This window comes from Pogona vitticeps, chromosome 5 (assembly GCF_051106095.1).
Source record: "Pogona vitticeps strain Pit_001003342236 chromosome 5, PviZW2.1, whole genome shotgun sequence".
Taxonomy (NCBI): Eukaryota; Metazoa; Chordata; class Lepidosauria; order Squamata; family Agamidae; genus Pogona; species Pogona vitticeps.
In genome coordinates this window covers 122674088-122694012 of record NC_135787.1, presented here as the reverse complement: position 1 = coordinate 122694012, position 19925 = coordinate 122674088, and the positions used below count along the sequence as shown (strand labels likewise).

At 39.4% G+C, this 19925-nt stretch overlaps 1 long non-coding RNA gene across 1 annotated transcript in view; it reads right to left on the bottom strand.

The window, feature by feature from the left end:
* Positions 1 to 19709, bottom strand: part of LOC144589541 (uncharacterized) — a 41296-nt gene extending 21587 nt beyond the window's left edge. The window contains exon 1 of the long non-coding RNA XR_013545708.1: positions 4750 to 19709. This is a non-coding gene — a long non-coding RNA (uncharacterized LOC144589541). The remainder of the gene's footprint in view (positions 1 to 4749) is intronic.
* Positions 19710 to 19925: the final 216 nt, after the last annotated feature.

Below are 19925 nucleotides of genomic sequence, written 5' to 3'. Positions count from 1 at the left end.
CTCAGTGGTTCTGGCACATTAGACAGCTGCTGGAAAAATAAAATACGAAGTTTCCCTTTCAGGTTAGAATCTGAAAAAAAAATCTAGTTAAGTCAGAAGATTTCTTAAGAAAAGCAAAATTTCTAATGTGAGTTTTGATACACTCCATTTAGCATGAAGAAGGGATATTTTTCCTCTGCTTTTTGACCAGCTTGCAACCTTCTCTTTCATCCACATATAAAGAATTTTCACATTACGAAGAGCTATGAGATATAGCTTATATTTCAGAATACAGTCATGGGAAGTGGCTGGTTGAAAGAAAGCATAGTAACTTAAACACCCACAGAAGTATACACAAAATATTTAAAAGCCACGCAGGGTGCAATTGAAGGACAAAGACAGGTAGGTCTCCGATTTTACCTTTGGTGATACAGATTAGAATCCCCCAAATTTTCACACACACACACACACACACACACACACACACACACACACACACACACACACACACACACACACACACCTCTTATATTGAAAAGCAGAGTTCCTTTTTGGCTGGGACAGATATACAAAGAAACACGACTGTCCATCTTTTTCTACTCCCTTTCTCCTTTCCATTCAATTGCCTAGTATTTATACTAAAAAATACCCCTTTTCTGGATTTTCTCAGATACAGGCTACCAGAACTGTGTCTACCTAGTAGAGGAATAAAGGCATGTTGTTTTCACCGTCTATATTCGTTTATTGGTTCTCCATTTACTATTTCATTTCATTTTGCCAATAAAGGTGTCATGATGATGACTGTCTGGGGAATTCTGGAATTTGCAACCCAAAAAAACAAAAATTTAAACACCCCTACTATCTACTTTTATGGTTTTCTTCACTTCTACTAGTCCTCCATGGGCAGATCAACAGTCTGATCCTGTCCAGCACTTCATAAGCCTTTTATTTTCCAAAGATCTACCAGATATTCATTGGGCCAAGACTAGAGATGGAAAATGAATTTCATTGTGTACCTTTGTACAGCGCATGCTACATGGCACCACGGGTGCTTCACATTCCCTCCCCCCCCCACAATCCACTGCATGCCACCGGGGTCCTCCATCTTGGGTGGTACTCCAGTCTGGCCAGGAGCTCAGGCTGCCATTCCCTGCTTCCTTTGGATGAGTACATAGAATGGGGATTCTTTGCCCTGTTAAGTATTTCTAGATGCATTCTAACACTTGCAGACACAGTGTGCTGCCCATTCAGTTTGCAAGACTTATCCTGAGATTGAATCCAGCTCCAGACCTTGTGGCCAAAAATATCTTCCCTAATTGCAGGCCTTTTCTGTTTCTTCCCTCACCTCAGCCTTTAGACACGTACCCCGGGGTGAGCAATATCAGCAGTCTGTGGGGTCAACCCCCTCCCTTGAGACGATCTGCAGGCCATACAGTGTTTGGAAATGACTGGAAAAAAAATACTTTAATTATGTTCTATTTTTAGAGAGGAATAAAATGGGCCTCCCCTCCCCCAGCTTCCTATATTATCTATAGACATATAAGAGGTTGCACACTTTTGTTAATTTTTTGTTGGTCCTAAGAAAAAGGTATTGCCCAGTTGTGGATTTTAATCTTTTTCCACATGGAGCACCATAATAGTTATCTTTACCCCCTCCTTTTTAATTTCCTTCTCCACAGAGAATGTTTTAAAGGCTGTATGAGTGTGGCAGTGGCAATGTTTGCATATCAGGCTGACTGTCAAAAACAAAGAAACAAATAGATACTTTTAGTAACTCAGTATATTGAAGAACAAATAAATGGCCCCATCACAGTAAATCTATGTCTGCCTGGGAGATAGCGGGTGCCTCGTGTAAAGCATTTACTGTATAAGGAAAGTTGAGCCTAAAGGAATCCTGATATGCTTCTTACAACTTGCTGTAAATCCACTTATGTTACTTTTGTGTCATTGAGGATAGCAGACAAAATAATCCTTCAGCATGTGATCTTATTACATTCACAAAGAGAACTTCCGTTTTGCCACATATTCTTCAAGCATATTCTTGCTTTTCCTCACTTACTGTATGTACCTTCTTGACAAATGAGGTTATAGAATGGCTGAACAATGCAATCTTTGTTTATTCTGATAATGACTTCCCCTGATCTGCACTTTCAGTACTAATGCATGGATTCAGTCTTAGTAATCACTCAACTCCCACACTTCATAAATGCTCTAACACAATTCTTGGCTCAAAACAGGCTTCTTCAATATTTGAGTTAATTATAGATTTAGAAAGGTGGTGAGAGAAAATACACACAGAAATGTACAGTAAAAAATAACACAAAAAGAGTACTGGTCCCTTGAAGATTTTCAAATTTCTTTCCATGTGAGGTTTCATGGATCACAATCCCTGTCCTCAGATGAAAGAGACATAATGGTTGGGCTACAGGTTTATATGCACAAAGGAGATGGTGGGTACCAAGTGACATGGGAATGAGAGGGTGACAATTACCTTTTTGTTCCAGTTCATCTTTTAAAAATCACAGACCCATGTGGATATTGGAGACACTTGACTAAACATGTGTGAGTGATGGTGGCATGAAACAATTCATCTTTAGGAACACTTTGGACTGGCAGATTGTTCTTTTTGTAGGCATTGCAAAGCTTGAATTTGCCACCAATATAAATAGTATCAACAGCCTTAACTGTATGTTTTACAATGCAGTGACATCTTCTCTTACTATTTCTCATTTGTTCCTCTTCTCCAACCATCTTATTTATATCTGAAGCCATTACATTATTTAAAAAAACAACTATGGTTGGAATATGACTTTGATTAGTCATAAAAAAGTGCAAATATACTATGAGTAAAATCCAAATATATTAAAATGATTGCACAACTTGAGGTTGATATTATTTCTAAGAAAGAAGGAAATTAACTGTTCTATATGTAGAAGAACATCTGGTCTGGGATGATAGAGTCAGCGTTAGAGATGGGCACAAACCAAAGAAACTAGTTTGTGGTCCGGTTCACAATCCAGTTCAGGGAACCTGTTTCACCGAAGCAAAACGAAGCGCCAAACCTCTTGCCCCTCAGTGTTTTGTTTTGCTTCAGCAAAACAGATGCCCGCCTGCCCGTTCCCACTGCCTCTGTTGCCTCCTTGCTTGGTCATGCCACTGCCACCACTTCCTCCTCCTGCACCGCCTCCATCATCAGAGACAGCAGACCTGACTTCCCTTCCAGTACGTGCATCATCCAGATTATAAGGAGACACGTGCACAGAGACAGTGTGCTGGCTTCCCTTCCCAGAGCCAGGCCTGTTGCCTCTGCACATGTGCCTGCCACCCAGCTGATAGGCGGGTCCATGTACAGAGGCAACAATCCCAGCCCCTGGAAGGGAAGCCAGTCTGCTGTCTCTCTGAGAATGGCAGCAGCGATGGAGGAGGTAGAGGTGGCAGTGATTGCAGAAGGACCAGATAGGAAAGTGACAGGGCAGTCTGACATGGGCAGGGTGTTTTTCAGAAACTTTCTCGATGGTTTGTGGTTCTTGGGTTGCCATGAACCCTCACAAAACAGTGGTTTTCCAGATTGTGCTCATCTCTAGTCAACATGTTGTGTTGTGTGTACTCCGTTCCTGCTATTTGGCTTCAGCTCCTTACAAGCGGTGCCAGCTGCTAGAAGTGAAAGCAGTTTCCAGATTTCTAAAACACTATGCCGGAGGAAAACAGATCTCTGGCCATTAAATGCCGCAGTCCAGTCCTGTGCAGTGATTTTAATCAAGGATTGTTTTATTTCACACACACCCAGACACAACCAGAACACTAAGGGTTACAGTGAATAATTACGGTCCAGGAACAATCCCTCCAAAGAGCTGTATCTGATCCCACATTGCACACCTTTGAAGACATCATTGTGATGACCATACCTGTGTGAGATACTATAACACATTCCCTGTACCATTTCTGTGTTGTTTTATTGTTGTGGTATTTAAAAATATTGTTTTGTATTGTTTTTTATTTTAAATTGAGGTTAGGTGCCTTGCCCTGACATTTGCTTTGACCTGTGGGGTACAATGTTAGTGTTTTATGTATGTATGTTTCTCACTACTTCTATAAACAAACAAATAAATAAACAGTTAATAAATAAATGCTGGTTTCATTTCGCTTTCAGAGCAAAACTTGTCCTGTAGATAAAGTACCTTGCCCAAACAAACAAACAAAGAAATAGGCCAACAGGTCTGATTGTCAGCTCTGTGAAAAATGAAACTTAACAAAAAAATACCTTAGCTACGACTCTGTAAACATTTACCTACGAGTAAGTCCCAGTGAACTCAAGTGGGCTTGTTTTTAGTAGATACGTATAAGAATGAATTGCCAGTTCCCCATGCTATCTTTGACAGTGGTTCAGAACTGTACTGGTTGGGTCATGGCCCATTCTTTTGATTGGGAAACATGAAGCACAATTTCAATTGTTATAATATATAGATTATATACAATATCAATTCCACTTGAGATTTACTTTGTGAAAATATTGTCACTCAATATTATGTGCTTTCCTTTTTTCGGAGCATTCCCTTTAGAAGGAAGCACCACTGCATTAATTGTTGTTAACCCATTTCTTATCTACTCCACCATTCTCTTTCTTTCCAATAACTAACGAAACAAAACAAAACAAACAAACAAACAAAAACACAAGTAGTTTTCAAATGGGGGCAAGTTAAGAATTTCAGTTTGTGAAAATTACTCTCTTTTTTAACCTTCAATAGTCTTTTTTTTTGTTCTCCATCTTACCTTCTATGAATCTTCTTATATCTTCTTACATTTGTCTTTTTCTCTCACACACAGAGACACACCTCACAAGCAGTGTCTACAGAAGAGACACAGGACATCAGAGAAATACTCAGATCCCCCTCTGTTCAGGTATCTGTTTCTTCAAAGTCTGCACAAACGTTATTTTTTCCATGCAGGCCTCACTCAGAGCAACAGGAGGACGTTACTTTGTTCACAAAAAGCTGCTCAGTTCAATTGCTGTCATTCTTGTTCCCTTGACAACAGGCTGTCTTTCCTGCACTCTCCTTTCTATGGCTAATATCACAGAAATCTTCAAAGACTTTCACTCTTAACAAACAATGCCACTTAGGTTAATAAACGTTCTAACTTGACTGATAATTTATTGTAATATATGGGTGCAAATTTCTGGTATTTTATTTTGTCTGGTATGTCCTACTACAAACATTCAAAGAAGATCTAGCTATTGCCTCGCTACTGAATACACAGCTATGACTGTTCTGTATGATTATTCAGTATTCCACTTATGTTTGCTATCTATGGATATAAAGAACCCTCATATTCCTGAGATTTTCACTAAAATTGGCTGCCTTGGTGTGATGAGTTTGAACCCTGAGGATATTCCAGTGCCCTTGGGAGAGTTCATCTGCACCATGAGACTGAGAGGTCAAAGAGAAGTACTTGCATTCCTGATTGTGTTAATCATACAATTTTTTGTGGACAATGCCAGTCTTTCCACAAAAAAATAATATATTTTTCCATTTTGAAACCAAGCTGTAGCGTTCCCCCTTTATTTTGTCAATGGTTCATGTTTTAGTATGTTAATTGTTCATGCATATTCATGTTGCTGAGAGGCAGAGATCTTATAAGAGATGGAGCCTGAGAGTCAGAGAGTTGGAGTGGAGTGTGTGAAAGAGAAGTAGTTGGAGTGTGGAATTTGGGGAATTCTGAGGTGTGATTAAAGTTAGGAGTGTATTATCAAATAGAAGGTGATGGTTAATAATAAATTTACCTAAAGAAGATATTCATGAATCAATTTCAATTTCTGTAATCACTAAACAAAAGTTCTATTTAAAAGACCTTGAAGTGTGGACCTCAATCTTTATCTTCCTGAAGTAATGAATGGTGATTTAGTGATTACCTGGAGGCAGCAGTGTAAAAGAGGAGATTGTTTGCCTTCGTGTGCTCTGAGTTTTGATGGTCAAGAAAGGGATACAAGGGTGAACACCACACAAGCACAACAGAGTAGGTTGATGGATCACAAAAACAGCAGCCACCCCATAGCACCACTAGTTCTGTACAAGGCAACAGTCCCCACATTTTGCAGTGCTACACAAATGGCACATTCCATTGAAGTGTTCAGAAATGCACAAAGACCACTTGCAAAAATGTACACATTTCCTCTGAGGATGGCAACAGACCAGCAATAAAAAGGGAGGAAAAGTCAAGCATCTTGCAACAGCTAATGTGAAGAATTTTTAAAAAGTTTTCTCATTCGCTACAGAAGGTAAAATCAAGTCAGCATTCACAAACTGCTGTACCAAGGAGGCAATGCACATACAGGGAGAGATTATTCTTTTTTTAAAACTGCAAGGTTTTGTAAAGCCCTACAATTCTTTGCCGACTCTTCACTGGAGAAGGAAAGAAGGAGAAAGAAAAAGAAAGCGATTACAATATCACTTGTAACAATGTGCCTTGTCATATTGAAACACAATTCAAAGACATATGTCTGTGTTTAAAAGAACTTCAACAATACCGGTGTAGTAAGATGACGTACAGGTGTCTGTCACCAGGAGGATTTATTGAATTTTTTAAGTGTCATGTGAAAAAAGAATGTATTGAACTTTCTATTTTGGTACATTCTTTTCCCAAGGTCAATCTTGTTTTATTGTAGTCGGTTGTTGAAGGCTGCCAGTGTCTTTCACTTGTCAGCACACAGCTGATATTCATAATCCAAACAATTCTTTCCTGTCTAGAGAATAAAAGAAAAAAACCACCCCGATTCCATGATAACAAGTGAGACTCACAACTCAGCAACAAAGAAAATGTCTTCTGCAAAATGTAAAACTGTCTTTTAACACATTGATCATGCCATGAAGTAAACACCTCCCCATGGAAAACAAAGCCATACCGTGTTCTTCTGCTCCCAGGTGCACATGTGTATTACCTAGGACTGCACTAAATGGTTGTTGTGGGTTTTTTGGGCTCTTTGGCCACGTTCTGAAGGTTGTTTTTCCTAACGTTTCACCAGTTCTGACTCCTGTCCTCTGAAGATGCTGGCCACAGAGACTGGCAAAATGTTAGGAAGAACAACCTTCAAAACATGGCCAAAGAGCCCCAAAAACCATAACAACCATCAGATCCCAGCCGTGAAAGCTTTTGAGAATACACTGCGCTGAAAGGTGGGGCTTGTCGCGATGCTGCTGGTAGCTTCCGGGAACAGCTCCCAGGAAAAGCTGGAACTGTGGGTGTGGAGGTCCTTCAGAAATGAGAGATTGAGGGGGAGACTAGGAGAAGTCTCCCTGAAGCATGGTGAGCAGCAGAGGTGAGGGAAGCTGGGCAGCAACCTGGTGTTTCTTCCCTCTGAAGAGATCACCCTGAGCATAGATCGGGCAGAAGCCATTTTGGGCACTCAGCTGTGAGTAACTCACCCACCCCGGAGGAGAGGAAAACAAACAAATATGGTGTTGAAAATACACAACAACAAAGTAAGTTGAAGCCTTTGATTTATGAATAGCCCCATCAAGCGGAAAAAGGAATCAGAGTGAAAATATTTGGCCAAAAGAAGGCAAGGAGTGGCAAGCTTGCTTACCAGTCTGCTTCCTCAAGAGTGAAACTGACTCTTAAAGCAGGCTGTTCAAGGCCAAAAATGAGAGAGTGAGACAAAAAAATATTTTGTTTCTGGAAAAAATCCAAGGTGAATAACTGTGGATGGGACTTAAAGCTCTTAGAAACAAGAAAATCAGATTGGAGAAACAGAGACTGAAATCCTGTGATTGCTGTTTAGCTTGGACTTTCTCCCTAGACCTCTGGGTAGTGTGGGCGGCATATAAATTGAATAAATAAATAAATAAATAAATAATAGAATTCTGTTAGATTTAAGAAGGAATGAGCTTTTAGAAGCAAGGAAACCAGACTGAGAAACATAACATCGAGGTACCAAACTTCTCAACAGCACAGATCTGGGAGAGGTAACGTTGTTGAGGGTTGACTGTGGAGCTAGGACAACCAGGACTGGAGTTCTTGATCTAATCTTTGGATTAATGGAAGGAACATGCAACAGATTATAAGGACACCTACTGGAAAGACGGAAACCCTGTGATTGCTGTTTAGCTTGGACTTTTTCGCTGGACTGCGTGGGACTCTGATAATAGAAATTTGTTAGGTTTCTGGAGAAGAAGGAATATTTTTATCACGGTTATATTTTAAACTGCTGGGCTAAAAGTTGATTTACATACTATAACTGTATAAAGATTGGAGGAAGATCCTAGGGGAGGTTTTTGATTGTGGGTTTGGTTTGTTGATAAAATAGTGGAAACTTCTGAAAGAGTAGGTTGTATATTTGAGGGTTGGTCACTTTGGTGAAGGATATAGTATTATTTACACAAACCCCACTCATTGAAAAGATCAAAATGGGCTACAAAAAACTAAAGCACTAAATGCTGGAGACTTTTCTTGCCCAGTCTCAAAGTTTGGGAAAATTAGTGGCACAAAAATCAGACAAAGAATGGCAGACTACTATGCAAAATATAATAACAGCAAGATTTCAGCAAATAAATGAACGCCTTAGCCAAATAGTTTTATAGGCAGGTAAATGGTAGGTGGTAAACCCTGAGATATAAGGTGGAGATAAGGATTTTCTTTGGTGTGCACCTTATGAAATTTAAAATCAAAATTTAATGGCAGGGGGAATTGAGACAATGCATCAATTAAAACAAAAGACTCAGACTGAGGGGTTTTTTTAACAATGCAAACAGGTGATAATGGGTTATTGATAGGACGAGGGGTAACAGGGGGACAGGCATTAGAATCCTCAATTATAGAACATAGTTCATCATCAGATGGCATGGGACCTAGGGGAGATACATGGGAAGCGACAGAGGAGATAGGGGTTTGAGGGAGGGACATCAGGGCAGTTAAGAGGCAGTAGTAACAGAATCAGTCCGAGAAGGACCATCAGTCTTACAGGGATTGGGAGGAGTAGGATCATGAAGGGAGCGGTTAGGGGGGCCAATAGGAGGGGGAGAAGGGTAAATTATATTCTTCAAAGGCCTGGTTGAAGAAGGAGGATCTACTTCCTCTATGACTTTATGTCTTGACTTTTGGTCTCTGGATTTTCCTTGTCTGGCTCATCTGTTTGTGGAACATTTCCTTTCACATCTATCCAAGAATAAGACACTGCCACCTTGAATCAACCAAAAATATCCAGTATTTGACATCCATGAATTCAGTAGCTAAACTGAGGATGCTCTTTGGCTGGACCATCATTTTACTATATGGTTAAGGATTTCCTTTTCACGTTTACAGAATAACCTCAGTCAAACAAGGATCATATAATGTCATGATGCTAAAGAACTATGCTGATGTGACCCCACAGAAAACAAAACTGATTCAGGTTATTGTCACACAGGCAATTTCTGTTCAGACTTTTTAAAAATCAGATTAAAGTCACATGGTATTTAAATCGTTGGCTGCATTCACATGATCCAAATGAAAATCATTTTATTCCTGGTGATTTAAACTACTTTTGGTGTTTGCGCTGCTGAAATCAACTCCATAATCCTCAATCATCAACTCATTTCCTTTCTCTTTTAGGAGCCCAATGGTCTAAAAGGTGTTTTTTTTTTTTTTTCAAAAAAAGTGATATACTATTGATAAATTGAATGTCTATGAGGTGCCACTTGGTGTCACAATAGTTACTAGGAACCATGTGGGAAGCACTGGAGAGGTGACCCCAATTAATGATGAAAAAATTGAGATTGGGTGGGAAGGCTTCAAGCTCTGCACCCACTCTGCACCCACTGACCTTCTGCTACTCCGCTGGCTCCTTCACTGGTCAAATGAAGAGAATGGGTAGGTGTTTGTAATGTCAAACATGCTGATGAAGTGATGCAGTGAAACAAAAATTAAAAGGATAAACAGCAATGTCTCTTCTACCCACAATACACATAGGCACAAGTTAAAACAACAGAAACATTGACATACAAAAAACTACATGGAATTGAAACAATTTTAAAATTGAGGTGTTTCGTTTAATAAGCCCCTGCTGGCCAGTTGAAAAAAACTTACTTTGTAGCCCATATAAGTCGATTTCACCCTTGCACCTTGTGAACAATGACATCCAAACTGATTTAAACAATGCTTAAAAGTGGTTCTTATTGCCAGTGTGACCGAGTCTCAGAGCAATGGCTGCTGCTGAGCAATTTTGCTCTTTAGCAGAAAAGTAGTTGTGTCATCAAAATAACATGACATATTAAAATAATTTTAATTCATTTGGAATTCAATGGGGAAACACAAAGAAGACTTCATGAATAGAGTGGTTTATGAGAATCTAGCCAGCCAGTGATGTGTAAATGCATTAAACTAATTGCAAGGAAACATTTTTGAAAAAAAAAAGAAACGAACACCTTCATCTCTCTAGCAGCAGACCCCAGCAACAACATGTTTGGAAGGCAGAGGAACACATGCTTTTAAAGTACAACTGAAATGCTAAAAAGGACACTCTTTTAACACTCAGTCTTGATATTTTCCTCAGTCAATTCCCTCATCCTAATCTAGTCACCCTTTCCCCCTCCTTTAGGACACAACCTCTAAGGGCCAAGCTGTTGAAGCTTTTCCTAGCACCACATGCTTCCTTTGGTGGGTTTGGCTGGGAAGGACCTTTCTGGCCTGGAATTACTGTCTATCTATCCAGTGCTGATCAATTCTTCCTTCTCTACCTCTGAATTCAAAGAGAGCCCTGCCTCTCTGCTCAGTGTTTCTTCCCTTCTCTAGAGTCTGTTGGAACCAGTTAGCCTGTTGAATTCTATTGGTGAAGGCAGCCATGTTTGTCAGTTTGTTGTTTGATCTGTTCACAACTGTACGTAGAGAAAATGGTTTTTATTCTTTCTCTAACCAATGTCTCAGAGTGAGTTGTTGAGACAGTATGTACTAATTAATGAGAAAGGGGTGATCCACTCTGGGCAACTTGAAGCCATTCTGCTCTGTGAATCCCTGCACTTCTGCTGTACAACTAAAGGAATTTAACCAAAAATGCAAAACTCTTCAACACAATTTAGAAGTGACATCAAAGGTATTTTTACATTTGCCATGTATTACTTAAAGGCAAGACGCAGCTGTTAATGGTGTACATGTGTGTGACCATCATCATCATCATCATAGAACCGCAGAACTGGAAGTGCAGCTATCTAGACAAGGGGGAATCACGATTGCTGATATTGTTAGATCTTTCACCAACGAGTGCTTCCTGTTGTGATGACCATATAACACTTATTTTGTGTCAGTTGCATTGATTGCCAGTTGTTTTCTGGGTTCAATTCAAAATGTTGCTTATTACCTTTAAAGTCCTACATGACTTGAGATCCATGTCCTTACTGGATTGCCTCTACCTGAATGAGCCCCTGCACCAAACAATGTCATCTAGAACTGCCCTTCCAAAGGTGCCAAACACCATCATTCAAGTATGTCTCAAATATATTTGTAAAAGAGCCTTCCATTTTGTTACCTCCATGCTCTGGAATTCTCTTCCTGAGTCCCTGTGAGGTATGACATCCCTGCAGGAATTCAGGAAGGGATGTGAGGGGAAGTTGTTTGGAAAGGCCTTCACTTCAGGGGCTAGGAACTGTTATTCCACATTATGTAGCATGCATTTTTATATGTTAATGTTTATATTGCTGATGGGTCTTACTGAATTTTATCATTTATTTGATGTATTTTATGGTTATATGTATTGTTTTCGCATTGTGCACTGTTCTGGGCCTGTTCACAGAAAAGAATGGAATATAAATTAAAAATAATAAATAATACTTGGTGTTCAACCTTGTGATCACCTCCTGTGAGCTTGATGAAAATCCGTCTTTTAAATTGTTATTTGTATGCAGAGGTAATCCTGCTTTGCTTTTTTTAAAAAAAATTGTCCTCCCCATGCAAATGTTCAAATCAGAAGATGGATTTTTCACAGGATTCACAGCAAAGGAGGAAAGAGTTAAATTTGCCATCCATGCTTATACAAATCCCATTCGTTCATTACTTGCCTCACAGGGGATGACATTCACATTTTTAAAAGAAAACCTGCAAAGGCACATTTAATCTCTCATCTACTTTGACCCTCAGGTGATTCCTTTCCTTCTTAAAGGAAAGTTAATGCTGTTTTTAATGTCACAGGGGTTCCCAAAAAAAGGTTTGTTTTGCTTACTTAATTGGAGGCTAAAAAGAATATGGGCAGTATTTGTCACACTTTGGTAGCCAGGGAAAGTGTACTATTATTTTGTGCGTGCGTGCAATGAAGTTTAATGAAGACATAAAAATCTTCTGACAACAATCTTCTCAACAATGCTGCAAATAAGCACATCCACCTGCCGTTGTGATGAGATGACACAAGCTGACTTACAAATTAAAAGAAGGACTGAGCAAAGGTTGCTCCTTAGCAGAAAATTACTTGTCTTATCAAACTATCATGATTATGAAAATGATTACATCTATTTGGAATTCAGTAGGAAATCATGAAGCCTTGAAGAAGACTTCATTATAGAGATGTAAAGCCCCAACTTCTGCTCTGGAGGCAGTGTTTTCATTCAGTGACTGTGGATATCTCTGTCACTCTGAGCATTGTTTTATAACTGAAGAACAAAATGTACTTATGAAATAAAACCATAAGATTGCTGTGCATTAATAACATAAAAAATGCATTTGTTAAACAATAGTGCAATCTCTAGACTGAGCACCAGTTGAGGGACAGAATTGCTGAAATCCTGTTGTTTAGCAGAGCAGCTTACAACTAGAATAGTCCCATTGAATCCACCAGGATTTGGCGAATCAGCTCCTCCATATTTTATATTGATTCAATGGGCCTGCTCTAGTTGCAACATACTATGCTAAGCAATAAGATTTCAGTCAATTGAAATCTACTTTAAGATTCAAGAACACTTCACTCGAACAGACCTTCACCTTCTTCAATCTAGCATTTAGGCTATTTTTGTTTGTAAGTGAAACAGTCTTTCTACATGATTTTGAAGAGCTGATAATACATATCTGATGCTTACTGAACCTACTTACACAATAAGTTATTAGTATGATTGACATATTAGTCTATCATACTAAGCCAAACTGTGACATGTTATTTGCTTTTGGCATGGAAGAATGTTTTAACTCATTGCACCTCTTGCCTGCTTATTTCATTTCTAGGTAGTTAAGAATAAACTGAAGTAACTTTGGGCTTTGGATAGCTATACTGATTAATAAAGTCTATGCCGATTTACATGCAATAGTATCCAAGGGAGACAAGCGCATTTTGCTATTTAGCTTGCCATCTGCAACCTCGTTATACAAGTGTGTTGCAGTTGGCTGCATGATCGCTGCATCAGTGAGTTGTCTCAGATCCAATCTCTGTCATGTTCTTACCCATCACTGATGAAATACACAATGCTTGAGAATATGGGTTATAACTGGCACAGCTGATACTGCCCCATGGTTTTACTACAAACATTCATTGCCCTGAGTTACTGCATTGTGCCAGTTCAACAAACTGAACACCGTAATCTATTCTCCTGCCTGCCTGGGACTCAGAATGTTGGCACCCACCATCTAAACAACTTATGCCTCATCAGAGGCAGGTCCCACTGAAATTATTCAGATCATCCGCAGGAAAAGAAATATAGGCTTGCAGCTGCGGCTTATAGGCTGGAGGGTTATGACACATCCAGGAGCTCAGCACTTGGGGACTGGGTGTGATGAAGCTTAAGAAGTTTCCTTATAACCACATGTAAGATTTGTCTTAGTGTAGTATTGTGTATTGCACTGATTGACATCAGCTTTTCAGACAGAAGCTTTTGCAGCCCTTGGAAATGCTAGACATTGACTCTAGGAGGAGCTTCAGCACTACTCTGCCACTGAGCTACCATTTCTCCTCCACCATGCACATAGGCTGGAATGTGTAGTTTACAAAGACCCCATCTTAAGCATTCTAATGGTATGGGTCCATGGTATTACCAGATTCATTGTTGCAGGTGGTGTAATTATTCTTCTGATAATTAGTCCAGCCCAGTGGGGGAAATGATTCCACGTTGCTGAAGCCATATGTTTCCTGGTCACTCTTAGTGGGCTTCAACTGTAACCCCACCAAGAAAGGATGAAACTGCCACTCTTGGCTTCATTCTGTTTCACTGCTTCTCTGTCATAATTTTTTTTTAATCCCATTTATGAATCCGTTCACAACTTTTAAAAAAAGTCTCCATGAAAAGTTGTGTGCAGTTTAGTTCTCTCCCGCCCCCATTTGTATCCATTTTTAACACAAGCTTATATAAGGGCATTTTTATTAATAAAATGTAAGTTGCACTTTTCACCACTAATATATGTTTAGTGCTCACATTTCCTTAATATACACATTGCCATAATTTTTTTGTTCAAAATACAGCATCACAATATTTTGAAGCTTCAATAGTGAAATAGAACATTGATTTCAGAAGCACAAACTTGGTAAATTGTGACTGAAACTTCATTGTCTCCCATCCCTTATTTTGAGACCTAATCATTATTTGAGTAAAAAATAATTGAACTAAATAGAAATGCTGATATCAATTACAGAACTTCATCAATGGTAACAGAGGCTAATGGGTTACATATCTATACTATTAAATCCATTATTCAGATAAACATTATATTAATTCTATCCACTATGTCTGTGTTTCCATATGCAGATGTAGAGAATCAGAACTCCTACTCAGTCACTCCATAATCCTCAATCATCAGCATGGTTACAGGAAGAAGTTCCTTTGTTGTTCTGCAAAACTTAGTAGCTATGAATCTGAAGGACAAGTCCTTGCCACACATAGGCTTTTCATACAAACAAGAACTTTGGGAAATATTGGTTTTGGGTCACATGTAGACACTACACATGGGCAGGATCCTTATCTGAGACATCATTGCTCATGTGAGCAAAGCAAGGAGGGAGAACAGAAGACTAACCTGCCCCCTGAAATTAATGATTCTGGAAGATTATAGAACAACTGAATAGAACTATAGGCAGATATCTGTGCATTAAATGAGTTCCCATTTACAGTAATGCAAATGCCAATAACTGGTTGAAATCCAGTAGTAAATCACAACAAGAGTGGACCCACTGAATCAATGAGATTTATAGAGGAACTGACACACTAAATCCCCACTGATTCAGTGGGTCTAACTTTAATTGTGATTTATTGCTAGATTTCAGCCATGATTGAGATGTGTGTCTATATTCTAACAAAGATTTGACAATGAGGGAAATACATACCTGCAAAAATGCATACACATTTCTAAAAACAGTGGACTTCTTTTACCATTGTTACATGTATTTAAAACAAAAAAAAACCTGCATTGAAAAACAGCAACCTCAAAACCATCCTCTATTGATTACTATTTCTTCTCAAAGAGCATATGTTCTCTGGAATCACAGAGTTGGAAGACCGGCTCTGAAAAAAACACGTCCTGAACACCAATAACCACAAGAACACAATGTATCATCACTACACATGACTTGCCATCTAACACAGTTGTGTGACTGGATTATCACATGGCTTCAAATTGTGTACCAATATTGCTATGTCAGTTGTCCTTGATTCTTCTCATAAATGTGTTTCAGATCCTCTTTGTTAGTGATCAAAATCCATTAAGCAAATTTTCTTAAAATTGAAGAAAACACACACTTTAGGAGGAATATAATCCATGAAAACAATCTGTGCTGTACGGTAGTGTTTTTTTCCTAACTATTTCTTACATCTAGTAGTAACCCACATTAAGATTTTGAAAAGTTTTTTAAAGAAGTATGAAAAGAATTTTTTAAGAAGGATAAAAAGAACAGATAATAACCAACTAATTGCACAAAAGGCATTCTGTTAGCTTACAATGGGGAAAAATGAATATGACAACAGTAAAGTATGTAGCTAACACAAAGTTATGCTGGTTGGGTCCCTAGCAAAATATCACAAGCATGATCACTCAATATTTTAAACATTTCATGCAACTTCTCAAATTAAGTATAATACACATAGGAGAGTCGAGAATAAGCATAAGAATAGCAAAATATCAGAAAGGAGAGAATCCATGAATTTATTCATGAATTGAAGCTTCACATGGATAAATGCTGCATGCACAAATACAATTAAATAATAATATTCATCACCATCAACATCCTCTAAGTTCAAGCATAAGTGTTTAGTTGTAAGTTACTTTGCTGTTATGTTGACCGGATGAGAACTTACTTTCCCTTTGTTTAAGAGTGGGTGAAAAATTCAAAAACACTGGCAGAGGAGAGGTTTGAAGCCACATCCTCCCTCCCTCCAGGCCCCTTGCAGACGGCAACTGTTTCCATCTAAGAAGCTAACTTGGCCTCTACATTGGCAATGGGACTTTAATAAAAACATATAATTTTGCAACTACCCACAATAAGTTGATGCACAGCCTGAGGAAGATGAAATTCCATCGAAAACTGTTGTTCTTTTCTTTATTTTTTTAATAGTCTAACAATGGTCTGTTCCTGCAGATGAAAACCCATGCCTTTAATATTTGCATGAAGGAGGACACATCAACAGGTGCTGTGGGGTGGGGCTTGTCGCAGTGCAGTCAGCAGCCTCCAGAAAAGCTCCTTGAGAAAGCCAGAACCTGCCCTGTCTGGGGGTCCTTCATCAGATGGGGGATCACAGGGGAGGCTAGGAAAAGTCTGCTTGAGCAGTACGTGAGCATCGGAGGAAGGAATGTGAGGCAGCAACCTGACATTTCTTCCCTCTGAAGAGATCACTGAGCACAGATCAGGTCCGGGAGCCATTTTGGCAATTAGCCGTGAGTAACCCACCCACCTTGGAGGAGAGGAGAATGAAGAACTACAGCTAAAATTTGACAACAATAAATAAAATTGAAGCCCCTAATCTAAAAATGATCCTATAAAGTGGGAAGGGCCGAAAAAAGTGGAGAAGTGGCGAGCTTGCTTACCGGCTCTGCTGTTTTGCTATTTCAAAAGTGAAACCAGCTCTTTGCAGACCGACCAAGGCTAGTAGTGAGATGGTGAGAGAAAAGGAAAATAAAAAGCTGATCCTGGAAAATTCCTTGATGAAATGAACAAAGACGGACAGAGTTTATGCTGTTATTAGTACGTAAATAAACAAACTTCTTAGCAACAGATAGAGTGCTATCAAATCTTGGGGAATATATAACCCCTGGGGTGGGGGAAGCCCCCCCTCTCAGAGGCCACGACTGTAAGAGGCAATATTATAAACATTGTTAAGTTAACTAGGAGAGTTACGACTCTCAAAAGCAGGAGCTGCATAATTGAAAACCAGGACTGGAGTTGCTGACTGGATTTACAGGGGAAAGAACATAGACATAGAAATGTGAAGCACACGAGGAAAGCTTTTATCATATGTGGTGGTGGACTTGTAGAGTAGCGAAACAATATTGGATAGGAGTGCATACTTTTTTTACAAAAAATATTGCTTTGTAAGGTTCCGTCAACTCTAGAACTGTTTCTATTAAGTATGATACCAGATAATATAGATAAGGCAAAGAAATGCTTAGTTATATATATAGTCACAGCAGCCAGAATTCTTTATGCCAAAATTTGGAAAAAATACGGTGACACCGAAACAAGAGGAACTTATGGAGAAGATACAGGAAGCAGCAGAAATGGACATTCTATCAGAAGTGATGAAAAACTGTCCTATACAAAAGGCAACTGAACGATGGGATTTATTTTATAAATGGTTAGAGTCAGGAGATAGTGCTTGAATAACACAGATCAAAAATAGGATGTAAACCTGAACTAAAATCTGGAAGGTAGAGAATAGTAGAAAACTGGAAAGTATGAATTTTGATACTGCAATATGAATAGACTGGATGTCAGTATATTTCTCCTCCCCCCCTTTTTTTTCTCCCTTACATTCCCTTTTACCTTCTGTATCCCACACCCTATCCCAAATTATTAAATAAAAAAAAAGGAAAAAAAAAACCAGGCACAGCTTTTAATGGAAGCTTGGGCCCACTGCTACCCAACTTTGGGCTACTTTAAAAAGACTCTTGGCCCTCTCTATTTCCCTGGGCCGTTCTTGCTTGCTTCCTCTGGGACATTTTAAAATTGCCTCCTTAGGAAATGGCCTATCCAGAAAATTAGATTGTTCTCCCTATACCTTTTCTAACTTGGTATGTCTTCCTTGCCCTCTTCTGCTTGTTTATCTTGAAAAAAGGACAGAGAGGAAGCAAAGGCCAATGGAGGACAGTGTTCCTGTACCTCTAAGAGTTGTGCATTTTAGAGGACATTTCAGTATGTGCACCTTATGAAATATCCTCTTCTTCACTGCTATTAAAGGTATAGGAACCCTTTCCTCTTTTTCCTCTGGCCATTTTATTGGCTACCCCACTTTTCTTATTATGAGCTCAAGGCAGTCTCCATGGTTCTCTTTCCCTGCTGCCACCATTTTATCCACACCAAAGCCCTGTAAAACAGGTCAGGCCAAGAGAATTTTGACTGAGCTAAGGTTAGTAAGCTTCATAACTGAGGAGCCCAGGTCTCCTGAATCCTACTCTAGTACTCTAACCACCACACTACACCTTTGCTCTTGTGAAGCATTGATCCTTTCATACACTCCATCACCATTCACACACTAGTGAGGAATATCAGCAGGGTGGGAGTTTCTCCCAGCTTCACAGAGGAAGAAAAGACTCTTCGGGAAATCAAAGTATCATGAAGCCATCTCCCAAGGGAGCATGCATAATAGCTATAGAAAAGATGGGGTCAGTTGAAGAAGAAAATGGGCAAGGGGAGGAAAGAGAACTTCTAGCTGCAAATGCTCAGGGAAAAGGAGGCTAATGGCTGCAACGAGCTGGGAGGTTTCAACATTTTAAAAAATCTCTGCTTACAGTAGGTACCTGAAAAGGCTAGCTGTGTGGAAAGGCAAAGAGGGATGAAAGAATAAGGGGGAGAGTGTAAGGTGGACAATTACATCTTTGTGTCTCTTCCTCCATTGCCCTCTACGTCCTCTCTGTCCTTTTCTGTCCTCCTTCAAGATAAACAGGCAAAAGAGGGCAAGAGAAGAGACACATCAATTTAGAAAAGATGCAGAGAGAACCATCTAATTGTCTGGACAGGTCATTTCCTAGCTCACACTGAGAGGCAATTTTGAAATGTCCCAGAGGAAGCAAGCAAGAATTTCCCAGGGAAATAAATGGAAAAGGCCAAGAAGCTTTTTTAAACTGTAACCTAGGTTGGGGAGAAGTGGGTCCAGTGTACTCCCCCTTTAAAATAAGCAATCAAATAATTAAATAATCTTTTCCCCAACGGTAGAGAAGAATTCCTGTTGTTCTCACTCACTTAATAATTTAATGTAATGGTTTTTAAAAAAAAACACAAAAAAAACCACAGCCCCGTTAATATCACTTCCAAACGACATCCCACTGCCACTTGTATTTCAGTATTCATGTCTGACATGAGTCCAACTGGGCCCGTGTTATGTGTCATCAAGTCAGAAATTATTTGTAGCAACCTTAATAGTGTTTTTAAGGTAAGTTTCTAAGCACTGGTTTTACCAGTTGCACCCCTGCCTAGACAGTTTCTATGGCCAGGCAGGGATTCAAATCCAGGTTTCCTGAGTTCCTTTCTATTACTCTATCCATTACAGGACACTGGGTAACCAAGCTGGGCAGAGATCATTAGAAATACTAGGTTTTATTAAGCCACTAGTTTCAGACTTTCTATCTTCAAGCAGTGCTCCCCATGTCACATCTGCCATAGTCCAATGCATTGTAAACAAGCTATGAGGCATATTTCATGCACGATACTGGCCATGCTTGTTGGGCCTTAGCACTGTGCTCATGAATAAAGAATATAATCCCTAACGGTCTCCTTTAGCTGTATATTACAGGAGAAAGAACTTTCTAGCAAAGTTATCCACACATTTTGGGGGGGGGGGGGCTTCAAAGCTCATGAAGAATCCACA